Raw genomic sequence first — 26623 nt, forward strand, 5'->3', positions numbered from 1 at the left:
TGTCTTTTTTTTAAATTAATAGCTTCCAAATTTTGCGTTTATCGTTCCATAGCTTGAATTTTCGTTAGCAAGGTCTAAGTTGTGCCTATATAATTTTTTTGAGAGTCATTATGATCACATGACGCAAGAAAATATTCCAATTGGAAAAATTATTTCTGGTTCTATTTATTAATGACTGTATAAAAAACTTGAATTGTAATAACTAAATATTTAAATTATTAGTAATTATTCCATAATAACTTATTAATATTTATTACTATATTAATAACATACATATTAACTTTTCAATAGGAAATTAATTATTAATACAGCAAATAAAAAAAACAGTAATTGAATCTGTTAAGTTTATTCATTAATTTTACATTCTTCAATACGATTTCAATTATATTTTTTACGATCAGTAAGTTTTCCTGAAAATTTAGAACACTGTTACGTCTCGTTACGTAGTATATAGGTGGTTTATGTAACACCATTCTTATCTAATATTTCAACGCTCAAATAAATCATTATAAATCCCCAATATTTCCTACAATATTTGGAAATTATTTCTCTACAAAAATATATGGATAGATTGATTATTAGAATCCTGGTAAATATTTACATTAAGATTAAAGCCTGGAATGATTTATGGCATTCATAAATTTTTGTATTGATGTCATCATTTGATACTAAATTTATCCAAAAAGAAATATTGAATGAACCAGTCTCTGTTGTTGATAATAGTTTCGATAGTCCTTGAGATTTATTTTACATAATTCCATTATGTTTTATATGTATTTTGTAGGTATTTCTTCTATTTACATATCGTCCCATTGCTGCCAAAACTCACTAACTTACTTTTTGTTACTTCCGAGAAAAACGCGTCTAAAGATGAATTGCATTGCATAAAGATGTTATAGTTAGTAACTATTCGGTATCAAAATAAAACATAAATAGCCAGAAATCGTAGCTAATGACTTTTTCAATCGACTCTCCGCTTCAAAATATAGTTAGTGATTGAATTTTTGGTTGTTCGGAAAATGTTAGTGACTTTTGGCAGCAATAGGACGATATGTCTTTACTTTTAGAGCTATTCACAGCAACACTAGAAGAAATCTTCCGTCAACTAGACTGGACCAACAAAGGATTAAAAATAGATGGAGAATAGCTTAACCAAGATTCGCCGATGACATAGTCTTAATTGCTAATAGTCCTGAAGAACGGCAAGTACAAATTAACGAACTAAATACAGCCATCAATAAAATATGTTTCGAAATGAATTTAGCAAAAACTAGAGTAACATACAACGAACTAGTAGACAGAAAAGACATTCTAATAAATAACATAACACTGAAAATAGTAGAAGAATATTTATATTTGGAACAACTAATACACTGCTTAGAGTCTCTACTACCAGAAATCAACAGAAGAATTACGTTAGCATGGGGTACTCAATAATAAGAACTCAATCATATTTAGGATATCAATATATAGGATATACACACAACCAAACTTATATGGAATCACTCTTTATTTATGATTAAATTTCTTGCAAGGGAAAAAATTGGTATACAACTTTAAGATAAAACTTTTTGTTGTAAATAAACATCATAATAAAGAGCAAATGACTGCTGCTATTTATTTTCTTTTGAGTTTTGTGTTCCGTAGTAAAATCACGATTGGCCGGTAATTTTCATTCGATCCAAAAAAATAAAAAAATGCTTTATGTGGGATTAAGAGATGTACAGGGAGGAAGAATTATTGCTCTCATTGAAGAAGTAATGCCCTAAAGAGACGTAGCAGAGATAGTAGGCGTTACCAAGGGTCCAAGGGTGTTGTATCGAAAACATATGCAAGGTACTTGGAATTAAGAACACACCAGGACAGGCCCAGACAAAGTCGTCAAAGAGTCCACAACTGAACAACAAGACCGCCTTGTGTGCTAAATTGCTAGAAGAAATCCCAATGTTTTTCATCCAGAGCTACAAAGACAACTTCTGGTAGTTACAGGTGTGAACGTTTCAGTTGAAACAATAAGAAAAAGGCTTCGTGCTCGAAGGTTTTACAGCAGGAGAGAGTTACCGATCCCACAGTTATGTCGGCAAAATAAAATTGACCGGCTAAATTGATGCCTTCAGCATCAAAACTGGACAACTGAGAATTGGCGAAATGTTCTTTTTTCGGATGAGATCAGAATTGGCCTAAAATCGGACAACCATGGAATTCGGGTTCTCGGAGCTCCAGGAAGACGAGCGAGACTCCAGGCTGCCAAATCTGTACCAAGATATAAAGGAGAAACTTTAATGTTCTGGGAGGTATTATGCTGGGAGCAAAAAATTCCATTGTTACCACTTCACCAAACTTTAACGGGTCGGAAGTATGTTGATTTAGTGCTAGAACCAATCGTTGGAGAGCTGCAATTGGGGATAATTTTAACTTAATGCACGATAGTTCACCTATACCAGCAGAGTGACTAGAGAATGTCTAGAAACGGAAGGTGTCATATTTTTGGACTGACCTGCATGTTTACCAGATCTAAACCCTATCGAACACTTGTGGGACTAGCTCAAAAGAAGGGTTAGGTTAGGTTAGGTTAGGTTGCTGGGGTTTGGGATCATATTTGATCCCTCACTCGGAGGCCTTGGGCCCATTGCGATACCCCTGTATTGTTTTACCAAACCTCCCTCTCATTCTTTCTTTGCGTTAAAGCACTTCCAGCTCTTTGCAAAGTTCCCGATGTCGCTGATGTTGGCTTTTGCTGCTTCCTCTAGTCCCTCCAAAAAACATTGCCCTAAAGTTTTAAAGCGTCGGTATTCCAGTGCCGGACAGTGGCATAACAGGTGCTCTATGAAGAAAGAAGGGTTAGAGCTCATCGAAACAATCCAGGAAATCTCGCACAACTTATTGATGCAGCATTAGCAGAATGGGAAAACATACCCCAAAAGACAACGTTTATAATTTAATAAGAAGCATACTAGCGCGGATAGAAACTTGCATAAGGGATAGAGGTAGCAACAAGTATTATTAAAACTATCAATTTTCTTTTTGTTTTTGATTTTTAGCCAATAAAAATTTAAATCTTAATTTCGTTTCAGAAACCAAAAAATACCATTGCGTTTATTTTAGGAACTGATTCATTTTTTTGATTGCTATATGGCTTATATTTCATTAAGAGTCATTGGTATGGACTGAGTTTTATTCATTAACACAAAATTTTTATACGTCAAAAGTTATAAAAAATAATAGATGATTTCATATAAGTTTGGTTGTGTGTATATACACATATACAATATCATATATTATAGGACTATTGGTCAATTAGGACTATGTCATCAGCGAATCTTATATGGTAAGATATTCTCCATCTATTTTTAATCCTGCTCTGCTAAATTCTAATTCATAAGAAAAGCAGCAAAACATCTATTCTGCCTTTTTATTATTTTGGTTCTTTTGGCTGTTGGCGCGATTCTTATTTAATAACTAACATATTTTAATAAATACAGTATTAAACAATAACACGCAACAACAGCCAAACATTAACACATTTTCTTAATAACTTAACGAATAGAAATTTGTTAAATTGTGTAAAATACGCAAAATAAAGTAAAAAATAGCAAAGATTGTTCTCAGAATTATTCAAATAAATTAGGAACCAGCAGTTTAACAATAATATATTTATATTAAATTAACGATAATTGCTTTCCCTTTTTATTAAACTAAAAGCAAATGTATGTATTTTCCATTACCTATTTGTTTTATTTGAACCACCCAATACATCTACACCCTAATTGAATGTTTAAACAAAGTGATATCCCGTTTCTAAACAGTACAAAACCGATTCGCTATGCATTTATGCCAAGATAAACGATATATAATTTCAGTGAAACTGTTCGGCCGAGTCTAGTATTAGATGCTCCAAATCATACGTTGATTCCAAGGAATATCTGGACGATCCGATTTGTACGTCTATATTTTCCTATCGGTTTAACACAGAAATCATATGTCTTCGCTAGACTGATACATAAATATTAATCTTGGTCATGGTCTGTTATAAGACAAACGTTTACTTTACCGATTAAGTCAAGCTGAAAATAGGTTTCAAATAGGTTAGCGTATGTCATTTAATACGAACTACATAAACTATTGCATGGTTATTTAATGTTTGAACTTAAATATCATTATTTACCTAGTTGCGATTTCTTGCTCCTGGTATTATTTATTCAGTCGGTACAATATTCTACCGACTACCGAGTGTTGCTACTGGACGTTTCGAAATAGTGTCTTCGTTTTACAAATATTTTATTAATAATAACACTTACCTGTATTTTATAGCTTAAAAGTAAAAGTTGATTAACTAACTTTAATCTTATAAATGCTGCCTGCTTAAGAGTTTTAAAAAAATATAACTCGTATTTTCGCTTTTTAGTGATATCTAATAGTTGATATTATTAGTAATATACCGGAGATCGAAAAAAAAAACAGCGCAAAATTGGCTTGGAAATGATGATTGATAACATACTGCTTTTTGAACAATGACATGACCATCAGATCTATTGTTTTACATCACTTGACATTTAAAGTTATTGGCTACTGGTTAAAATCTAACATTGGCTAGGTACTAGTCAAAAGGTAACAAATTGAAAAGCCTTTTGACTAGTGAAATAAAAAAAGTGGGATTCCATTTGAAAAAATGATTTATGACAATTTTTTAATCGCTCAATTCCACGACAGCTGCGGCCATTATTACATGACATTCGAACAACTTAATTTTTGAAATAGATAGCCACGCGTCTTCTCTTTATGGCGCAATGGCTGTGGTAATCACTAAATTTGACGTTTAGGCTATACACATATTTTTGACAGGCAGTTTTTTCACATGCAAGTCTGTCACATCCAAAAATTTTAAATATTTTTTTTTCTCAAAAACCGTCAATGTTAGGTATAGAGAGCGTTTGATATCAATCACCATGGGGGCACCCATTTAAAATAAGAAATTTGGTGTCAACTTCCGGTATTTCCGGAAGTGCCGCCATATTGAAAATATTTTTAATCGAAAGATCTCGTTGTTAAACAATGATGCGCAAAAAATCTCCGATCTAGATACTGTAATTCTCTAGAAACTTCAAATGCACGCTCAGCCTGAGACACCCTGTATAAGCCCATCAATAGTTACCATAAAAAATATTAGAAACTTTTTTTAGTGAAATGTCGTCTGTCGAAAAAAAAACAGAGTATACATTAATAAATAGCACAATTAATTATTTTTTCTGTCGTAATACTTTCTGGCATCATATTAATACAAATGACTGTTCTGAATGAATGATTCTATTACAGCCAAATTTTTGTCCATCACATCATGTTAAAAATTCAAGCTAGTGAGCGTTAAATGCTAAACGAATATTTGGGGAAAACGTTCAATTATCACTTGGTTGGTAATGGTCAGTTTAGTGCTCTAATTTTTAATGTTATCCGGTGAGATTTGCATTTCATTCCTTTTGATACTGAGTTTCAATTATACCAATTTTAGATTATATACATATGATAAAACTAGACCTTAATATTAATAAAAAATGTAATCCAAGCAGTAAATAAACGAATATAATACGTATTAATTATATTATATTAATAAAACGCGTTAACAATATATCGTAGTGTAGAATATTTTTTTCTAAATACTTACTAAAATAATGTGTTTGAAGGAATTTTCAATTAAGATATGAACATTCAATAATAATTAAGATATGAACAATGAAGAACATTTTGTGTATGGATAGAATGTAGAATATTTAGGAGGGATCACCGCGACCTTATAGATCTATTGTGTATTCCCCTTTCTTGAGTTATAACGAGTTATAACTCATCATACAGTCTCAGGGCTTTAACAAAAGCCAGTATCTGAGACGGCTCCACAGAGGCCAGCTCTCCTCCTTACCAGCCGTACCAAAGTTTATGGCACGAATGGTCGTCGTCTCGGCGCACTCAGTGATAAGATGTTCTGGTGTTTCCCCATTTTCCCCACAGAATCAGCATTCGCCGTTGTTTCTCAGCTTCAACCTACTGAGGTGTTCGTTGAGGAGACAGTGTCCTGTTAGAAACCCCGTGACAATCCGAAGATTGTTTTTACTTAAATCAAGGAAAACCTTTGATTTTTTTCGGTTGTAAGTTCTGAGGAACTTTTTCAAGTGTCTTGGATCGTTGGCGGACACCCATTCCAAATTACGGATGGAGTCGTCCAGATTCTTCAGTTCCGCTTTCAGTTGGTTCCCGTTTGGAAAACAGACCGGTTCTGGTCCAGTTAGTGGAGTTTTCGCTCCTTTCCTAGCTAGATCTAGTACGCATCTTTCGATAGCGTAAATTCCTGCCTGAAGGATACTGGGGTAGGTGCCCATTGGTTCGAAGTATTTAGTTTTCGGCCCAAATACTCCTATCCCTGTCCCTGCTTTGGTTTTGGAAGCATCAGTGTACCACATTATGGTATGGTCTTTTATATGCTGAGTAAGCGTTTCATTCTTCCAATCCATTTTATTACTCAATACTACAGTGAGGTGTTTCTCAAAGATGTAAATTCTTGGTATGTCATCAACTGGGAGTTGGAGAAGTGGAACATTTTGTGTATAATTTACAATAAAATAATTGGAAACCTAGTTTAATATCAATCAGACAGCCTATTGAAAGAGACTCATATTTTAGTCATAATATTAAAGCAAATAATTGTTCTTTTAAACGAACTTAATACGTCCTACTAAAGGCACTTTACTCAATTAAGTAAATTGAATTAATATAGCCTATGTTCTTAATGTTTCATTAAACTGGTTTTTAATATCCTTATTACCAGTTAATACTTTCATACTATAATATTTTTTTATTATACTTCTTTTAATAGACACGCTTTAATAGATTAATAATGATTAGTTAACTACAACGATGTTAAGTCTGATGAGTCGAAGTTTTTCGCAGTTAACATAAAACTAGTTGCAAATTAAATTATTACCCTGAATGAAATAACTATCCCTTTTATACCGGAGTGATTATTTTTGTTTTCGGACCTACACAATATCTCAGTTAGCTTGTCTTGTCTATTTTTTAATTATTTCACAGTTTTATGTATTTTTAATATTTCTAAATGGGGATGAGGTTTCTTTAGTTTCTAATTCGCTCTGTTATTTGTAGTTTTAACTGCTAAGTTAATAAATGTTAGAAAAAATATATGAAGGCTCAGGGGAAAAGAACAGGTACCTAAGTCAAAAATAGAGTATAGGAACTTAAAAAAATACCGTAAAAGAAATTTGTTAGAAATTATTGGTAAAGATTGTTTTAGATAAAATGTTTTATCTAAATATTAATTAATTAGATAAAATGCCACTGTAATGGACAAACATACGAACTCAACAATGAGTTGCCTGGTTCTTTCCTCTTTTTGATTGACTTGCCTGCTGTTTTTCCTTTTAGTATAACTTTGACGATATATATCTTCTGTCTAGATTGCTTTTTTCACAGTTTAGTGGTTTCAAAAGAACTTTTTTCTAAAGAATTTTAAATATACCAAAGAAATGACTTACCTGTTTTTCCCCTCGCCCTTCATATGTGAAGTCTTCTTCATCAAATCATTCACCGTTTATAGGAAGCATTTTTTGAATTATACATATTCAAAGAGAACAATTAATTGTAAATTTTTACTAATGCGGCCCTGAAACAAATATAATTAAAATTTATTTTTGAAATTAATATTTAATTCTAAATAGAGACAATAATTTAATATTATTGTTGCGTCTGTCAACGAAAAAATAATTATATTTTTTGTTGATATGCAGCCAAAAAATTTGTTACGAGTGGATATTTTCATCCAAAATAAAAGTATTATATTTTTGATGAAATTAATAAAATAAAATAGCAAAACGTGCTATTGCAAATATTGTTTAAAAATATATAACATGTTTGAAATCAGAAATATCAAATGTATTATAAAGGGGTTAGGTATTTTCGTCCATGGATCAGATATTATTACGCAGAAAAAGAAACATTTTTTATGAGATTGAACATTATTTAGAATAACGAAAAATAATTATTAGTGAACATTTCGACAGACGATATTCAAAAAAATACAGAAAATACAATACCTACAGAAATTACCTCTAAATATAAATGATAGATAACTATCATTGTCACGTATTCTGTCGTTGAAGAGTCTTTAAATATGATTTGAGCACTATTCATAAAGCCAATCAGTTTTGGATACCATAAAATTGAAAATCAGAAATCTATCAAAATCCATTTAGTATTTTCAATGTTTACACTTGTCTTTGAAAATTTGATCCAAAGGTTTAGAACTCGGTTTAGAATATCTACATCTTTATAAAAAAAATTAATTCTGAACAACTCTTTAAAATTGGAGCTATTATTGGTAGGGTTTACGATTGTATTACTACTACGTTATCATCATCAACACATGATTAAATTTGAACAATATTTACTGTTAAGAGATTACTTGATTATTGATTATTATGGGCTAAAGTACCATATGATAACTTCCATTCTATAATTAGCATTAATTTTTGATAAGTTTTATGTCAATTTTTAATAAATGACATCTAGAGATTGACCTGGCCAAAATTCTCATCGTAGGTATAGCGGGAATAAGTTAGTTATACAGTTAATTTTTTCAAAGTGGTGGCTCATGATCAAAATTAAATGTGAAACCACTATATCAAACCACTATAAATTCTTTATTAGTGACCGGTTTGGGCTAGTCACATATTCAGGTATAGTAGATATAACAGTACACTTTTCACCCTCCCTCAAAAAGTGCATTTTTACACATTTTCAAAGGTAATCATTTGATCAGACATCAATTACGATTTTTATGACATTTTCGTAAAATTGCATATCAAAAATCCGCATAAATTTCCAATAAAGTGGAATTTCAACTTTTCAAGGACGATTCGATGATGTTTCCGGTAATTGTGACGTCGGACATAGTCAGTACACTCCTAAACAAACTCCCGTCGTCATCGCGCCGAGCGGTGTTAATGACATTGGCGGGTTTTTTGAACCTGCTCCGAGTGGTCGAGTTCGGTATCGGCATCGCGACTGATTTATTTCCAGCAGGTGTGTGATCGCCTGTTATTAATTGGAAGTGTTAAAATGTATCTTGTAATTTCTTCGGTTTAGAACCAAGCACCTATTCCCTGATTTATTTATGCGTTACTTATTGTTACCTGTGGGGTACTTATTCATTACCTGAAATTAGTAAAATGTACATATGTAGTTCAGAGAGAAAAATATAGCCTAGTTTTTTTAATCCAGATGCATTTGGCTATCGTTTTCTTGCCATGCATCAACATTTTTTTGAATCGTTTGTATTAATATTATTTTTATAGTTGTCGAAACCTCATATTTATTTTTAATTTTACTCTTTATTTTTGTTTATATATTTTATTGTTGAAATATTCAGTTATATTTCTTTATAATTTAACAGACATTGTTTCCATATCATTTTTTTGTATTTATGGGGGTGTTTTTCAGGGTGTCCCATTTTCGTGTGTTTTATGGGATTTCTAGTTTATGAGATACAAAGATGCGCTTTTCACATCACTGTGCTACTTTTTAAAGAAACGAAAGATGCTCCACACAGACTGAAATAATAAATCTGGGAAATTTTTGTTTTTTTAAATTAATCATAAATTTGAAGAATGATGATAAAACAGTTTCTGTTGAACTTTTGGCACAAAATCATTTCAAATTTATGATTTCAGTCTAATAACTATTTAGTCAACATGTTTAATTTATGTCAATGATGACAGGTATTTATAATTTCTATTCCAAATATCTCGAAAACCTCGTAGCGATTTTTACCAAGAGACCTTTTTCACGTAAAAAACGTCGTTAATGTATATTTTTATAATCAGTAGTTTTATACAGGTACGGACGAAAAGTTATTACTCTTCAAACCAGTTAAAAAATATGTAGGTGGCGCCCTCTCGAAGTAGGAGTCATATTGACGTCAAAATCAAATTTCTCATGTCAAAAAACTCCCAGACACTAATTTTCATCCAAATATTGACGTTACTTCAGAAATTATTTTGAAAAAATCAAAATAAAAATGAAACTTCTACACCCTGTATCTCCGAAACTAAGCATTTTAGGACATACATTTATACGAAGTTTTTTACTTATTTCTATCTGCAGAATGTGGTGCCGAAGCTTCCGGAATACAGTTCGGACCACCCTGTATATAAATAAAAATAAACTGCACTGAAAATGAACTTCTGTAGCTTTTAGTATACCGGCTTATAACTTTTTTATTTTTTCAGATAAAAAACGAGATTTGGTATGTTTGTATATGACATAAATTAGGATTGATTGACGTATTCAATTGTTTTTAGGCCACTTTCTGTTTCAACTCACCAACATTTTTTCATTTTATTTGATAGAAAGTGACACTACATAGGATGACATATCATACGTCAACTTTTGACATTGTCGCATATGGATTATTTGAAATTGTAACATGCAGTTCATAACGACAATTTGACTCAAAATACCAAGTGTGTGGTACCAAATTATTCGTAATCTAACAACCTGTAACCTAACCCTTGTTCCATTTGAAAAAAAAATATGAATAAAAAAACGATTTGGGTCTCTTTTAACCCGCTAGGAGGAGACATGAAAAACATTAGACGATAAAATCTATTTTCCAAGGCTCCTTGATTAAAAGTTAGTGCTTTTAACACAGCCATGGCACTCTAGATTGAAATTTCAAATACGATTTTTCAAGCGAAAATGTCAAAACTTGACATATGATACTGTCATTGTCATTCTATTCAGAGTGTCAATTTTTATTGAATAAAGTATAAATATACGGAGATACATTTAAAAATCAAAAGTTGTACTAATTTCCGGTGAAACAGGAAGTGACCAAAAACAATATCGCTGGTAAAAGTACGGCCCATTTTTTTTCGTCGAAATTGGAGTTCGGGGAGATTCACCAGTATACTATTATCCATGTTTAGATTTATTAATTGATTTTCCGTTTTAATTTACAAATTGGGGTATGTTGTGTTATATGCGTTGATAGTTATTCTGCTATATAAATAAGCCAACAAAGAAGTATAAAGTGTCTGAACATATATTTGTTCTTAATTTTTGCCTTTTTTTGTTCTAAATGTTCTCAAAATTCTCATTTTTTATGAGAATAGTAAGAACGAGGAAATACCAAATAAAATTTAAAAAAGCAACTAATTTCCCAATCCGTATTTTTTTATGCTATTTATAAATTCTCGACCATTGCTCGTTCCTCCTCATTATTCTCGGGGAACGAAAGTTCTCTCTCGAGCACTTTAAAACCACTACATATTACATAGTACTAAGTTTTAAAATGATTGGTCTTTATTACCGCCTCAGAGCTGAACTGCTGAATTTTTATGATGAAAACTGGCTGAAGCTTGGGCTGGAATTTATCCTAAGAATGATCTATTTGACGAAAAAAAAATGAAAATGCGAAAAAGCCCTTTTTCTTCTGTTATGGTAAAAAGAAAAGTTTATTTTTTATTTATTCCTTTCATGTGCAAATCAGCTTCTTAACAAATTCTCCTTTGCCCCACTCCTTGTTCCGTCCCACTCACCAGAATCCATTTTCATTCGAATGCATCTTACATCAAAACTTATTTTAAACATATTTCGAAGGATTTTACGGTTTCCTCCCTTTTTACTCAACTGAACTTCTCCCCCCTGTCCTCTCCCCACCTCCTTGGAAAACTTCGCCGCAGAAAAAGAAAACTTGCGTTCGGTAACTACTTTTATAATGTATATGGAACTCATAAAACTTCGTTTAGTTTACGTTGTCCAATTTAAACTTGCCGAAACTTTTCCTAAGGAGATGAAATTATTTTGAAACAAATGCAATTTAACTCTCGAGGCCTGTAAAAATTCGAAATTTACAATTTTTATATTAAAAAGTTCGGGTCGGTCGTTTTCTGGAAATTTGATAGCCCCCCACGCGAATTATTAAACGTAAAAATTTAGCAAATACGCGTATTTAAGGGAATTAGGGGAGTTCAGACTTGTAATACTTTTGTAGGCGTATTTTATTATGAGCCGTGTAGATTTAACCTTTAAAAAGGAAAGTGAATTTAAAGTAAAGGTATTTTTCCTCAAATATACAGGGTGACCCAATATTCCGTAGACATAGAACTACTACGTATTTTTGGAATCAAAATAAATGTGGTGCAACCTTAGATTAAGAGGTGCAACCAAATCAAATGCTTATTCAGTAAACTCTGCTATTAACAATAATTAGTATTAAAGTAACCTAGTTTTAATATTTTACAACCATAGCAATAATCAATCGAACATTATAAATTTATATTATACAAAGGTAGAATAAATTAGTATTAGTATGGCAGCAATCGAGTAATCATTTACATGACCCTAAACACATTCTTACATGGCGACCCTGCCTACGGACTCGTCGTCTATGTCCGTTGGGCACCTAAGTAACGGTGTGGACGCGAATTTGAATTAAGTACATTAAAATAATAATCAAAAATGGGAAAAACAGTGTCGAAAGAAAGTGACGTTACAAGTTCGGGAGTGGTTACTTCGAATTTTATTGTTGATGAACGAGGATTGTCGGGCGTACCGCTTAATGTGAAGATTCTCATTTATATCACTACATGCTGCATCGTTATCATAACCGTGGTGAAGCTACGGAAAGTGTTCACTACGCACAATTTATACAAAAGTGCTTCGTTTGTCCGCTAGAGGACATGAAACTTTAAAAAAATAAACACATTTTTTCAGATATTTTAAGAATCGTTATTCTCATTTGAATAAGTGCTTTTAACATTTGGCTTTCACAAAAATACGTAGTAGTTCTTAATTCGCGGAACACTGGGACACCCTGTATAGGGTGAGTCAACGATATAGTAACTTTCAATATTTCAATTTTTTGTTTTAAGAATGTTGTTAAAGTGTTATTTTATTGCTCTCCTGGTATTTTGGACAATTCATACAATACCTAGTCCATATTAAATAAACTTTTAGTCACGTGATTAAGCTTGACCGGCACAGCGTTGTCGTCTTTTACATATTTTCTTTTAATAAAATTATTTTAGGAAACAAAAATAACTTAATTATAAATATATAAACAGTTATTATTTACATCATCAAAACTGACCTACTTAACAGCACTTAAGGGACATAAAGGGTCGTTACTACCTGTTTCCCGTTCACAAAAGCCAGTATCTGAGACGGCTCTGCAGAGGCCAGCTCTCAATCCTCGACATCAGCAGTAGCAAAGCAAAGTTCATGGCACGAACTGTATTCGTCTCGGCGCACTCAGTGATAAGGTGTTCTGGTATTTCCCCATTTTCTCCAGAGAATTTGCATCGCCGTTGTTTCCCAGCTTCAGCCTACTGAGGTGATCGTTGAGGAGACAGTGTCCTGTTAGAAACCCCGTGACAATCCGAAGATTGCTTTTACTTAAATCAAAGAAAATCTTTTATTTTTCTCGGTCGTAAGTTCTGATGAACTTTTTCGAGTTTCAGGCCGTTGGGGGACACCCATCCCAGGTTTCGAGTGGAGTCTTCCAGGTTCTTCAGTTCCGCTTTCAGTTGGTTCCCGCTTGGAAAACAGAACGGTTCTGGTCCAGTTAGTGGAGTGTTCGCTCCTTTTCTAGCTAAATAATTTGCTTTTTCATTGCCTTCTATCTCTTGGTGAGCAGGCACCCAGAGTAGGAGGACTCTATTTTCTTTGCCTGATTTGTTGAGCTTCTCTAGGCATTCTTTGACCAACTTCGAATTGATGGTTACTGAGTTGATCGCGTTTAGTGCTGCTTGACTATCGGATAAGATGGCTACTTCCTGTTTTCTACGAGTATAGTTCCTATCTAAGATAAATTGTACGCATATTTCGATAGCGTATATTTCTACCTGAAGGATTCTGGGGTAGGTGCCCATTGATTCGGAGTATTTAGTTTTTGGCCAAAATACTCCTATCCCTGTCCTTGCTTTGGTTTTGGAAGCACCAAAATCCATCCATATATACGTACAAACTTACACGTTTATAATATTAGCAAGGATGTCTTGTACAAAAGTTAAAATTATTCAATTATTTTAAATAGTCAAGTTCTTGAATTTATTATCACTTTTATATTAACACATGCTACTTTTTCTTCATCTCTATAAAAACTCTCCTAACAATTAAAACTACTCCAACCTCATAAATAATGATACTGCCACCGAATAAATAACTAAACTGTGCTATTACTGATAATATTTTACCTTATTGAAAACTAATATTTTAAAGAAATTATACATTACTCATAGTTAAACAATTACTGCTAGAATGCCCTAGCAAAAGGAATAAATAACGAGCCCCATTATCTAAAGCGACGGAAATAAAATAAATCACCAGTCAAACGGGCGTTTAGTGAATCCATAAAGAATAAAAGACGTTTGATGGCGGCGCGAAATTAACAACCGAGCAAATAGACAAAAACCATAAAGTTTATGCCGTCTTTCAAAACAAATTTACACCTTGCTCGCACCGCGTAAAATACTGCCACCTATCTTTTATGAATATTCACAACGGCGCACTAACAATAACATTGTATCAAAATATTCGCCGGCAAATGCGCAGGGGGAGCCACCGTAGAAATAAAACGAAAATAACTTTTATAATTTACGTTTTGTGTGTGTGTATTACCGTAAAATATAAAACGCCACGTTGGAATATGCCAAGTCGCGACGTAAATGAGAATAGTTCCGGATGAAATAGACAGCCTGCAGTTGAGTTTAATGATTTGTTTACTGATAAACAACAATGTATTTTGTCGGACAGAAGTAAGGGTGGATTTAACTATGATCCGGTATGAAAAAGTGTTCTAAACTCGAGCCTCTTTCTCACTGCTACTTGTTTTGTTCTGCGATATGGTATTAGCAGATTTTGAAACCGACGCGCGACGCCGACGTTTTGTCTTTAGCTGCAAAATAAAACACTAATTTACCACAATACACCCAAACACTTTACTTTTGCGCTGGACGTACGTTTTGTTAACTATGTCTCAGTCATGACTAGTCTCAGTCATGACTAGTCTCAGTCAGTCAACATCAACAGATGATTAAAACTACTGAGTGTTTTAATTATCTATTGATGACGCTAACATGAGCGAAACGCGCGTCCAGCGCAAAAGTAAAGTGTTTTGGTGTATTGTAGTGAATTAATAACCCGTAATCTTTGAGCTGCCATCAACTTTCTTTTTTTTAGTACGGTACTGCATTTCTTTATTATGAATTTTAAAAACTTCTAAGGTCCCAAAACCAATGATGTATCGCACATTTGTATGAAAGAAAAAATAATATAAATAATTTCCAGGCAAAAGCTTACCAAAAATCTATTCTCTGTGCCTCTCTAACAAATTATTTCATATGGAAAATGACATTAGTATGATTTTTTTCCAATAAGAGCGATACATCATTGGTTTTAGGACCTTATAATCTCTCAAAATCCGTAATACAATATTCAGGGCTGTAAAAAAAAAAGTTGAAACATCGGTTTGAAAATCTGATAACAACATCTTATGAGTATGTAAAATATATTTTGTTATAATATGTATTCAAATAGAGTCATGGAAATATAAAAATAATGTAATCGCAAATATTTTGTTTTCTTCAAAAATCTCTAAAATAATCTATAATAAATAATATAATAAGTAATGTTTAAATTTTTAAGGCAACATTTTGATCAGCATAAAAATGAGTAACTTTTCCTCCATTTAATCTACCTTGTATCTCCTCTGGTTCCCTAGATCCCAATGACGAGGCTCGAATTTGGGACTGCTTTAATAGTTTTTGAAGTACCAAAGTTAGCAACTGTTCATTACTGGTTGAAAATGTGTGTGGTGGTAGAAACTGAAATCTTCAAAACATCCAAAATCAGTAAGAACTTCATGATCATGTTCTATACAGGGTGGTCCGAATTGTATTCGCCAAACTTTGGCAGTATATTCCGCTAATAAAAATAAGTAAAAAATTTCGTATAAATTTATGTTCTAAAATGCTTTTGTCGGAAATACAGGGTGTAGAAATTTCATTTTTATTTAGATTTTTTCCAAATAATTTCTGACCTAATGCCGATATTTGGATAAAAATTGGGTGTTTTTTGACATGGAAAATTTGATTTCAATGTCATTAGAATCAGAATCCTACTTGTAGGGAGCGCCACCTATATATTTTTAGCTGTTTTGAAGAGTAATAACTTTTCGTCTGTCCCTGTATTACACTACTGAGCGGAAAAAATATACATTTTCGTTATTTTTTATGTAAAAAAGGTCTCTTAGTAAAAATTGCTACGAGTAATGGTTCTCAAGATATTTGATTTCAAAATAGTCAATACCTGTAATAATTGACAAAAATATATAGGTAGTTATTAGACTGAAATAATAAATTTAAAATGTTTTTTTTTTGTACCAAAGAATCGACAGAAACAGTTTTATCGTATTTTTTTCTAGTAAAAAATTATGATTAGCTTAAAAAATAAAAAGTTCCTAAATTTATCGTTTCAGTCAAATAACTATCAAGTCAACATGTTTATTTTTTTATCAATAATGACATTGTATTGAGTACTTCCATTCCAAAAATTGAGAACGGTTGCTCGTAACGATACTTACCAAGAGACATTTTTTTCGTAAAATATAACGAAAATGTATATTTTTTACACAGTAGCTTTATACAGTTACAGATGAAAAGTTATTATTCTTCAAACCAGTTAAAAACATGTAGGTGGCGATCCCTACAAATAGGAGTCATACTGACATTGAAATCCCATATTTCTCGTGTCAAACATCACCCAGACACCATTTTTTATCCAAATATTGGAAAACCCAGAAATAAAAATGAAACTTCTTCACCCTGTATCTCCGAAACGAAGCGTTTTAGGACTTAACGTTATATGAACTTTTTTACATATTTTTATCTGCAGAATATGCTGCTGAACTGTCCCGTATACAATTCGGACCATCCTGTATAATAATTTATATGGTGGATTTGGTGTCGTTCACTACCAGGGAGATTCTAAGTGTTTAAAGCGAGAGAATACATAATAGTGACAGTCGTGTATCACGATTCAGATTTGAATTTTGTTTTCTGTTATTTTTTGTAATAAAAATAAAATATATAAGAGAGAAACAAAATGTAAACCTTTTAATATTTAATAACTACTCAACATTTACTAAAACAAACTACTACCTACTACTATTCAACGAGATCATACTTGACAGTGACAGTTGTGTCTGTCATGTTTTTTCACAGGTAACTGTCTTTTCTGTGATTTTTTTTTGAGCCGTCATCTGTCAGAATCTTCCCTGACTATTCGAGAGACTTTATTATCTTTTATATGAAAAAAAATGTACTAGAGTGGCTGTCACGAAAAATACAGGGGACAGAGTAAGCATGATAAATATTATAACATACATTACTAAAGGGATTAAGAGATTATGTTACTATTTTTATTGTACTTTATAAAACACTTTTCTTTTGTATTTTTTACTGAAATTACTGCGTAGAGAGAAAACGTATACAAAAAAGAAAAATCTACGATAAATTAAGACTTACTGACGTGCCTCTGCTTCACACGCCATTAATGTTTCACCTTCAAGTCGAAAAATTTAAAATACGATTTGCTTCATTTCAAAAACTGCCGAGTTCCGCAAACCGAACGATATTTTTACAACAATTAATAACCGTTTGTTGCAATTACCATAATGGAGAACAAAAAAAGTAACAGAGAATGAAACTTCCAGTCCGTATAATTTGCTGAATTCCAACTGTATATCAGATTTTTCAAATTATAGCAATAGATTTATTTTATGTCGTTTTTCAACGTTGCATGTTTATTATAATTATTTTCCAGCGTCACGACAAGCCATGGCCTATTATTAGTTTGTTTTGTATTAATTTTTAATTAATGGTACATTATTTAGGGCTTTATATCGTGATATTAATAGTTTATGTAACTTTGAACACAGTTCGAGTATGTAAGAAAGTTTCGTGACTCACATTACAATTTTATTAATTACAACTATTAGTCAACTATATGAACTAAATTCTTGAAACTTGTATTTCATTTTCTTTATAAGTATTTATTAATATTTTAATATAACAATTATGTTTTTTTAGACACTTATAACTAAGAATATTCTTATATTACAATTTATTTTTTTTTTCAGGTAACCCAGGGACAAGTTTCACTCACAGAATAAATAAGTTGGGGTAAGGTTGTTCTTCTAAATAAACAAATTCATTTCATTTTTGCATAGCTCATTTTTAATGTTTATAATACGCATAAAACCATAATATACACAATTTTAATCCGCATAATTATAAACAGTAGTTACTGTAATAGCTTACTTCGGGTTTTTCTTATTACCGATTCTGAACCGTCCAGCAATATTTCCATCTGCGCATGCGCTTTAAAGTTCTAGGACAATCACAATCGGTAATAAGAAAAACCCAAACTAAGCTTTTATCACCCACAATCAATAATATGAATTAAGAAAGATTAAGATTAAAAAGACCGTTCTCTTTAAGTGTCTTATAAAAATTAATTAATTTAAATAAAATAAAACACCGGGAGTTCATATTCAACTCACACTATTGAAATCTCGATAACGGTAAATTATACAGGATGACTTAAATAGGATAGAGGTGCCTGTTGATAAGCCCATTCATATTGTCTTTATTAATTATTTTAGTTTTAGTTTTTATATTTTACTAAGTAGTTTCTTTTAACAATTAGAATAAAGCTACAAAAAAAATTCGGAGAAACTATTTTAGCTTCATCTTTTGGTAGTGCCAAAAACTACGGTACTTACGGCTCTTCGATTTTTTAGATCTATCGTCAACTTTTTCATATGGGCTCGATATTTTAGTTTTGTTGCAGTTTCGAATAGCTACTTTTATTCTCTGTTTAAGATAGATGCACGATGAGCTGTAATTTTAAAGTAAATTTTAATACCAACTAAATAGACATAGATTTTTTTAATCTGTCTCAAATTGATGATCCCCAATGACATCTTTTTTTTTTAATCTCTGGGACCTTGTGAAACCTTGTGCCACTAAAAATATTCTGTACAAATAAAGAAATACGGGATATGATAAAACTCAACTAGAATGACGTTACCCTCAGAAAATTTTATTCAAATTCAAGATAAAAATGTGGATTAAAATTGAGGAAGAAATTAAAGACAACTTAGTCAATCAGGTCAAATCAATGCCAAATAAATACTAAAAGAAATATGAAAAACTATCTATAATAATGTCGAAATAAAATAATTGAACACAACAGATTCATCTGTGACTATCTAAGCAAATCAAAGTCTACCAGATATCGTAAAAGTATCTTTCTTTAAAAACTATTTTTAAATGAAGAGACAATAATAACAGAGATAAAAGGAGTAGGTATCCAAAACTGGTAACAATACAACGCCTATATGAATAACAATTGAAATAAAAAAATGAAGTTAATGATAGTTGTAATACTAAATGTCAAAGAACCAAAAGTGATTTTTGATCTCGACAAAAGATGAAGCCCAAGAAGTTTCGTTGAGAATGTATTTTTAAATTTCTTATAACTGCTAAATAAAATCTAAAACAAAAACAAATTGGAATATTAAAATCATTCTTATCGGGCTTATTAACACGCAACTATTTCCTAATTTCAGCAATCAGAATTATTCAGGATCTCTTACCGCTTCAGCAATCCTAGAATTTAAAACACCTGATGTAAGGCCTTTATTCTCAAAACTTCCAAATATATTACTACTATCTGCTATCTAGAGAGACACTATATTAAGTTGTAGCACTCCTAGCTTAAGTGCTTAAAATTTAGCATTTACGTGTTGATTGATTAATTTAACACATTTTAATAATGATTTTACTTTATTTCAATAATTTCTCATTTGAAATATTTCGCATATTTTTCGAAAAATTCAAAAATTAATCAATCTCATAAACATAATATCAGCATAAACCCTTATACTCGTTCGATTATAGAACTGATTAAATCATGGTGTTAAGTACTAATCGGTGAACGGGTTCTATGCAAATACTAATAACTAGAAAATAATTTAGCGAGCATTTTATAGCGCAAAGCCGAACAATACGATCCCGTTAACAAATTTACACAGTGACAGAATGAGAGAAATGGATAGATTGGTGTTAAAGCTTCATTGGCGGATTTTGTCAATATTTTGGCGATTTTGGCCTCGTTTATTTGATGCGCTATTAATGGAACCGGTATCGTTTTCAATATTATTGCGGCATTAATTTCAGGAAATGTACTAGCGTGACTAAATTTGTACTAAAATATTATTTTCAGTACGTTTCAGTCAAATATTACTTTCTCTAAAGACAGACGACATTCAAAATGACAAAAAATACAATTTAATAGTTAACTAAAATGAAAGACAACACTGTCACTACTATAAATCCTTTCGTTGGACGGTCTTTAGATTAATTTCGGAGATGAAGTAATGCTCTTCTCTTGTTGGATCTGTCAACATATTTTGCGGAAGATTCTGACATATAAATTGCCCAATATTTCCGAACTTCTTATGAAACTTTTGTAGACTATTTGTGAAACTTCATTGGGCATCAGATTTACCCTTTAACCTGCACCAATTTTTTTGTTCATTTATGCAATATCTGTTGTCTCTACTGAGACGTACTTTTTACCATTGTATCTAAGAATCTAAGCGTGTAATGTCATATTAGGTTGTCTATATAGACTTTGGTCGTTTCTGTTTCAAATGAAAAAGTTTCTTCGCTTTCAAAGCCAACTTTTTGAATTTTTTTTGGCTTGTTATATTTTTCCAATAGACTCTTGATTATTATTCAAACTACTAATTTGCTCCTATTTCGACAGTTAACTCTCATCATCAGGCTAAAGATCCAATTTAGAATTCTAAGTCGATTAATGTTAAACAGTCAAAGTGGTACGAATTGTATGCTGGAATCTTCGGCAGCATATTCTGCAGATAGAAATAAGTAAAAAAAAATGCTATAAACGTATGTCCTAAATTGCTTAATTTCGGAGATACAGGGTGTAGAAGTTTCATTTTCATTTCGATTTTTTCCAAGTAGTTTCTGAAGTAACGTCAATATTTGGATTGATATTTGGGAGTTTTATGATATGAGAAATTTGATTTTGATATCAATATGACTCCTATTTGTAGGGGGGCACATGGACATATTTATTTATTTATTTCTAGTCGGAACACAAACAGGACAAGTCCCAAAATTAGTGTCCACAGATTACATATCTAAATACCAATAACAATAATAACCATATGTTTTTAACTGTTCTGAGAGTAATAACTTTTCTTCCGTATTTGTATAAAATTACTGAGTGAAAAAATCATTTCCGTTATTTTTTACGTAAAAAATGTCTCTTGGTAAAAATTGCTACGCGCAACCGTTCTCAAGATATTTAGAATGGAAATAGTCAATACATGTCATTATTGACAAAAAATAATCATGTTGAGTGGATAGTTATTTGACTGAAATGATAAATTTAGAAACTTGTTATTTTTGTAAATTAATCATAAATTTTTCTTCCAAAAAATAATGATAAAACAATTTATGTGGAACTTTTGACACAAAGACATTTCAAATTTATGATTTCAGTCTAATAACTATTTAGTCAACATGTTTAATTTATGTCAATGATGACAGGTATTGAAGATTTCGATTCCATGCAAATATTTCAAGAACCATTACTCGTAGCGATTTTTACCAAGAGACTTTTTTTACGTAAAAAACGCCGTAAATGTATATTTACTCTTACTCAGTAGTTTTATACAGGTAGGGACAAAAAGTTGTTACTCTTCAAACCAGTTAAAAAATATGTAGGTGGCGCCCTCTACATGTAGAAGTATATATGATATATATTCACATCAAAATGAAATTTCTCATGTCAAAAAACTCGCAGACCACCAATTTTCATCGAGATATTGACGTTACTTCAGAAATTATTTGAAAAAAATCGAAATAAAGATGAAACTTCTATACCCTGTATCTCCGAAACTAGGCATTTTAGGACATTTTGAACTTTTTTACTTACTTTTATCTGCAGAATATGCCGCTAAAGTTTCTGGAGTAGAGTTCGAACCACCCTGTAGAACATAGCTAGTAAATAAATGATGCAGTGGAAATTTTGGATTCAAATATAAAAAATTCGTACTAAAATTAGTACTACAGTAGTTTAACAACACGGATCGTGTTAAATAATCGGCCGACAACGGTAGCGTCCCCTATTTTCACTGCGGCCGCAAACGAAAGTAAAACTGGCTGGTCAGGTCGACGCGGAAAGTGGCGAACGAAAATGGACAAATTGGCCGGTATTTATGGCTGATTTGGTGGCAATTATTTCGACGAGCCATCGGTCGAGAATGTGTTGTTTATTGATTGGCATAACTGGTCGACGCCAGAATTAACCTTTATACCGTATGACTTTGTTAGCGGCATTAACGGCACGAGCGGACAACAAAAACGCATATCGTAATTTTCTGACACAATAATCTAGAACGACTTAATATATTTATTACTTGTTTAAATGAAAAAGCATACCTTAGTCTCTTTTTGACCTTGACTTCTGATTAAGTTTCAAGACAAAAACTGGCGTATTTTGGTAACTTAGTGTTACTTTGCATTTTCAAAAATTCCGTCTTTATTTGCATTATTTCAGACCGAGTTACGGTTAATGTTTTCTATTACTTCAGATGTAACTTATGAATATAGTTCATAAAGCAACTGGCTAGTCAGGCTATAATGACTTTGATAGCAACACATCGATCAAAGTCAATGAATTCTCTTCAAGTAATAATATAATGGCTTCTTTCACGGTTCTCAGCTTTAAATTAGCATCGTTAGAAGTCAAAGCCAAAGAAGGAGCATGCACAAAAATACAGTAATATAATAAGAAAGAAATCCGTTATTGGCGAAGGTCTAAATTAAGTATATTTAATATAGCCATACACCATCTGCAAGAGGCTGCTACGCCTATAGTCCTCCAAAAAAATTATAAACTTGATTGAAATTGAAACCTTTATGTCATGGGGTAATCTATAACGTCAGAGTTTTGACAAAAAAAATTGGGATGAGCCCAACTGTTGAAACGCCCGTATATTGAAATAATGTAGTTTAAACATAAGTTTTTACATAATGTAGTTTAAAATATATGTTTAACAAAGAATAACAATTATTTGTACCAGTTATATTTAAATGTCATTTCTACTGGTGGCAATGTTGACTCATTGGAAACTGTGTAATTGGGTGAATGATGATAGTCTTATGTTGCCCTTTATACATTCCATTATTGACATAAATTAATAAATTCTAACATAAAAACTAGATGGATAGACTTTATGTACTAAAAATAATAGACCATTTTTTTGTTGGGGGTGCTCATCAGGGTGTGCTTTTTTTGTTGAGGGTGTACTTATCTTCCTTCAAAACTCACGAACCGCCACTGCAGATATCTCTTATAAAAATACCAGAAGAGCAATAAAACGTGCAAGGAAGATCGCTGTAATTTTTCTCCGTTCAACACAAATCATAGCTTTATATCCAAAAGTACCTTTATAAATGGACTGAGAAGATTGGTGTGGAATGAAGAAAGATGATGGCTATCTTTCTTGCACATTTTATTGCTCTTCTCGTCTTTTTATAATATATTTATTATACAATTACAATACGTATTAAATAATTATTAATATACCGGGTGCGTCTCAGAAGTGACTCACCCCTATTACTTTTTTTTATTTTTTCAGGTAAAAACATGAGATGAGAGTGTTAGTATATTATATAAATTAGGATTGGTTAGATTAGGTTAGGTTTTTTTACTTTATTCGATGGAAAATTACATTCTGAATAGTTAAAAAAATCGTATTTTAAATTTCAATTTGGAATGCCATGGTTGTGTTAAAAACACTACTTTTTAATCAAGGAGCCCTGGAAAAATAGATTTGATAGTCTAATATTTTTCGTGTCTTGTCCTGGTCGGTTTGAAGATGCTCAAATCGTATTTTTAATCATATATCAATTTTTTTAAATGGAACGAGGGTGGCTTATCAGCATATTTGGAAAAAGCATTTTTTTACGAATAATAATTATTGTAATGTGGTACACATTTAGTATTTCGATTGTAACAAATTGTTGTTATGAACCGCATGTTACAATTGCAAATAAACTACAATATGAGAAAATATCAAAAATTGACATATGATATGTCATTCTATTGTGTCATTTTCTATCGAATAAAGTAAAAAAACGGGGGTGCTATTTAAAAATCAAAAGTTGTAGTCATTTCCGATGAAACAGGAAGTGACCAAAAACAATTGAATACGTCAATCAATCCTACGTAATTTATGTCATATACTAAAATACCAAATCTCGTATTTTTATCTGAAAAAATAAAAGTTAGAAGCATGAACCACTTTTGAGACGCACCCGGTATGCGTTAGTTAGGTATCGAAGATATCGAATTATACATTATATAAAAATTAAATAATAAAATTACATTATTAATAATTAATTGCTAAATACAGAGTGACCAACTTTTTAGAAAGATCTTGATATGCGGATTCCTGAAAATGTTAATCCATTCTTTTTTAAACGTTCTCCAAGTCAGTGTGAGTACATATCAATGTAAAACAAAACTTCTAACGAGGGGCAGGGGACTCAATTCTGGATACATCCTTTTTTTACAAAATATACCAGCAAAGATAAAATTTAAATATATTTTTGGCATTTTTTCTAAATAAAATGCTGTAAATTTTAGTTCATTGAATTTGCTCTGAATTTGATAAAATTTCTATTCTAAAGAAACTATATTATACGTAATCTATATCGATTTAACTATTATCATTTCATTAAATGACAGTAACGAGTATTATCTAACAATAACCTAAATTTAATTCTTAATTAAATAATTTCAATTGTTTTTATGTGTACTTAATTATTCGGTGAAAGTAAACCAACGATCTGAAGTAAATGATGTTATATCATATAAGGAAATAATTCTCCTTCACATAATGAGCCAATTAAAAGTCACATATAAAATATTACCATTTTTTCACCTTTTTCTATTCACAAGTTGAATAAGCTGAAACCTAAAAAAGTCTACAGGGTGTTTCAAAAAACATGTGCCATCTCTTATTATAATTTTCAAGTACTTTTAGCGATTCCAATGAAATTTTGAGAGTAAACGTTACTAGATGCGACATATTTTAATACTAAAAGTGTTGCCATATTCACCAGGGACGTGCATATGGGTTATCAGTTATCACTGGAATATTTTTCTAAAAAAAGACAGTGGCGCTTTTTTTCTCTTGTTGGAGAAATAGCGTAAGCCGTTTAATGGCCAATTAAAAGTTGTTGCTTGATATTTTGTCGATTTCGGCCTCCTTGATCAGATAAACGCAATTTTATTAATTTGCTTTGATCCAAGTCTAATAGCAACCATTAAAAAATACTTTTAAAATTACAGGATGTTAAAAATTTATAAAATTAGGTCTTTTGTAATTATCTCAAATTCCATTATTTTTTTTTATTTGAATTTTCTGTAGGTTGGGCTAATAGTAATTATAATATCTAACAGTAATAATATGTAATAATAAATTAGATAAAAAAATGATTTATTAATTTTATTTTTAATTTAATTTTAGTAATTGTGATTAATAAAATTGGGTTTATCTCGTTAAGGAGATTGAAATCGACAAAATATCAGGGTCTAACTTTTAATTAGCATTAAACGGCCTATGCAATTTTACTATGAAAAGAAAAAAAGTCAGTGGCGTACATGTTTTTTTTTCGAAAATTATTTATATAGTGATAACCCATATGCACGTCCCTGATGAATCTAGTGACACGTTTTTAGCACTAAAATATGTAGCACTTATAGTAACTTTTACCCTCAATATTTCATTCGAAACTCTAAAAGCCTCTCCAAAAACTAATGGAAAGATTCTCGGATGCCACAGTATTTTTGTACCAAATTTGGTTAAAATCGGTTTAGCGGTTTCTGAGTTATCGTGTTACAGACGGACAGACAGACGGACAGAGGGACAGACGGACAGATGGACAGACGGCACAGTTAGCCTGGGCCAAGATGTCAAGAAAAAAAATATATAAACTTTGAGTACTTTATTTTTTAAATGCCGATACCACTGGCTTCAAAAAAATATAAAAATTAAAATCGCCGACGTACAATTGGGGTCTCTACACAAATTTAAAAAAAAACGTTTTCAACCAAAGTAAAAAGCGGGTAAAAAATTTTGTTAATAATAAATAACGACCATCATTAGCAAAAGGTATGCTTACTGTTGCCCCCTCCCTGTTTCTAAATCCAGGAGGTTGGGTCTCTGCACAAATTTAAATAAAAATAGACTTTAATCTAATGGAAAAAGCAAAAAAATATTTTTTTTCTAATATTTTAGTGATAAAATTTTACTTTATGATCATAAGTATTAGTAAACAAGTAAATCTACAAACTAACAATTAAACACAAACTGAATTTAGACTAAAAAGGAAGAAAACAATTAGGTACTAGCTATAAGTAAATAAATAAATTTTAAACATGGTTACTGTAG

At 31.5% G+C, this 26623-nt stretch overlaps 1 protein-coding gene across 5 annotated transcripts in view; it reads left to right on the top strand.

The window, feature by feature from the left end:
• The window catches only part of LOC115876227 (TOX high mobility group box family member 3-like), a 348643-nt gene that overhangs the window by 157197 nt on the left and 164823 nt on the right, over positions 1-26623 (top strand). Inside the window, exon 2 of one of the 5 annotated variants that reach the window (XM_030891931.1) lies at positions 18203-18245. The exons of the other annotated variants lie outside the window; for them this stretch is intronic. The gene's annotated coding sequence lies outside the window, so the exon portion shown is untranslated. The remainder of the gene's footprint in view (positions 1-18202; positions 18246-26623) is intronic. 5 annotated transcript variants of the gene reach the window in all.

Source organism: Sitophilus oryzae, unplaced genomic scaffold (assembly GCF_002938485.1).
Source record: "Sitophilus oryzae breed Bouriz unplaced genomic scaffold, Soryzae_2.0 scaffold_1429_pilon_pilon, whole genome shotgun sequence".
Lineage (NCBI taxonomy): Eukaryota > Metazoa > Arthropoda > Insecta > Coleoptera > Curculionidae > Sitophilus > Sitophilus oryzae.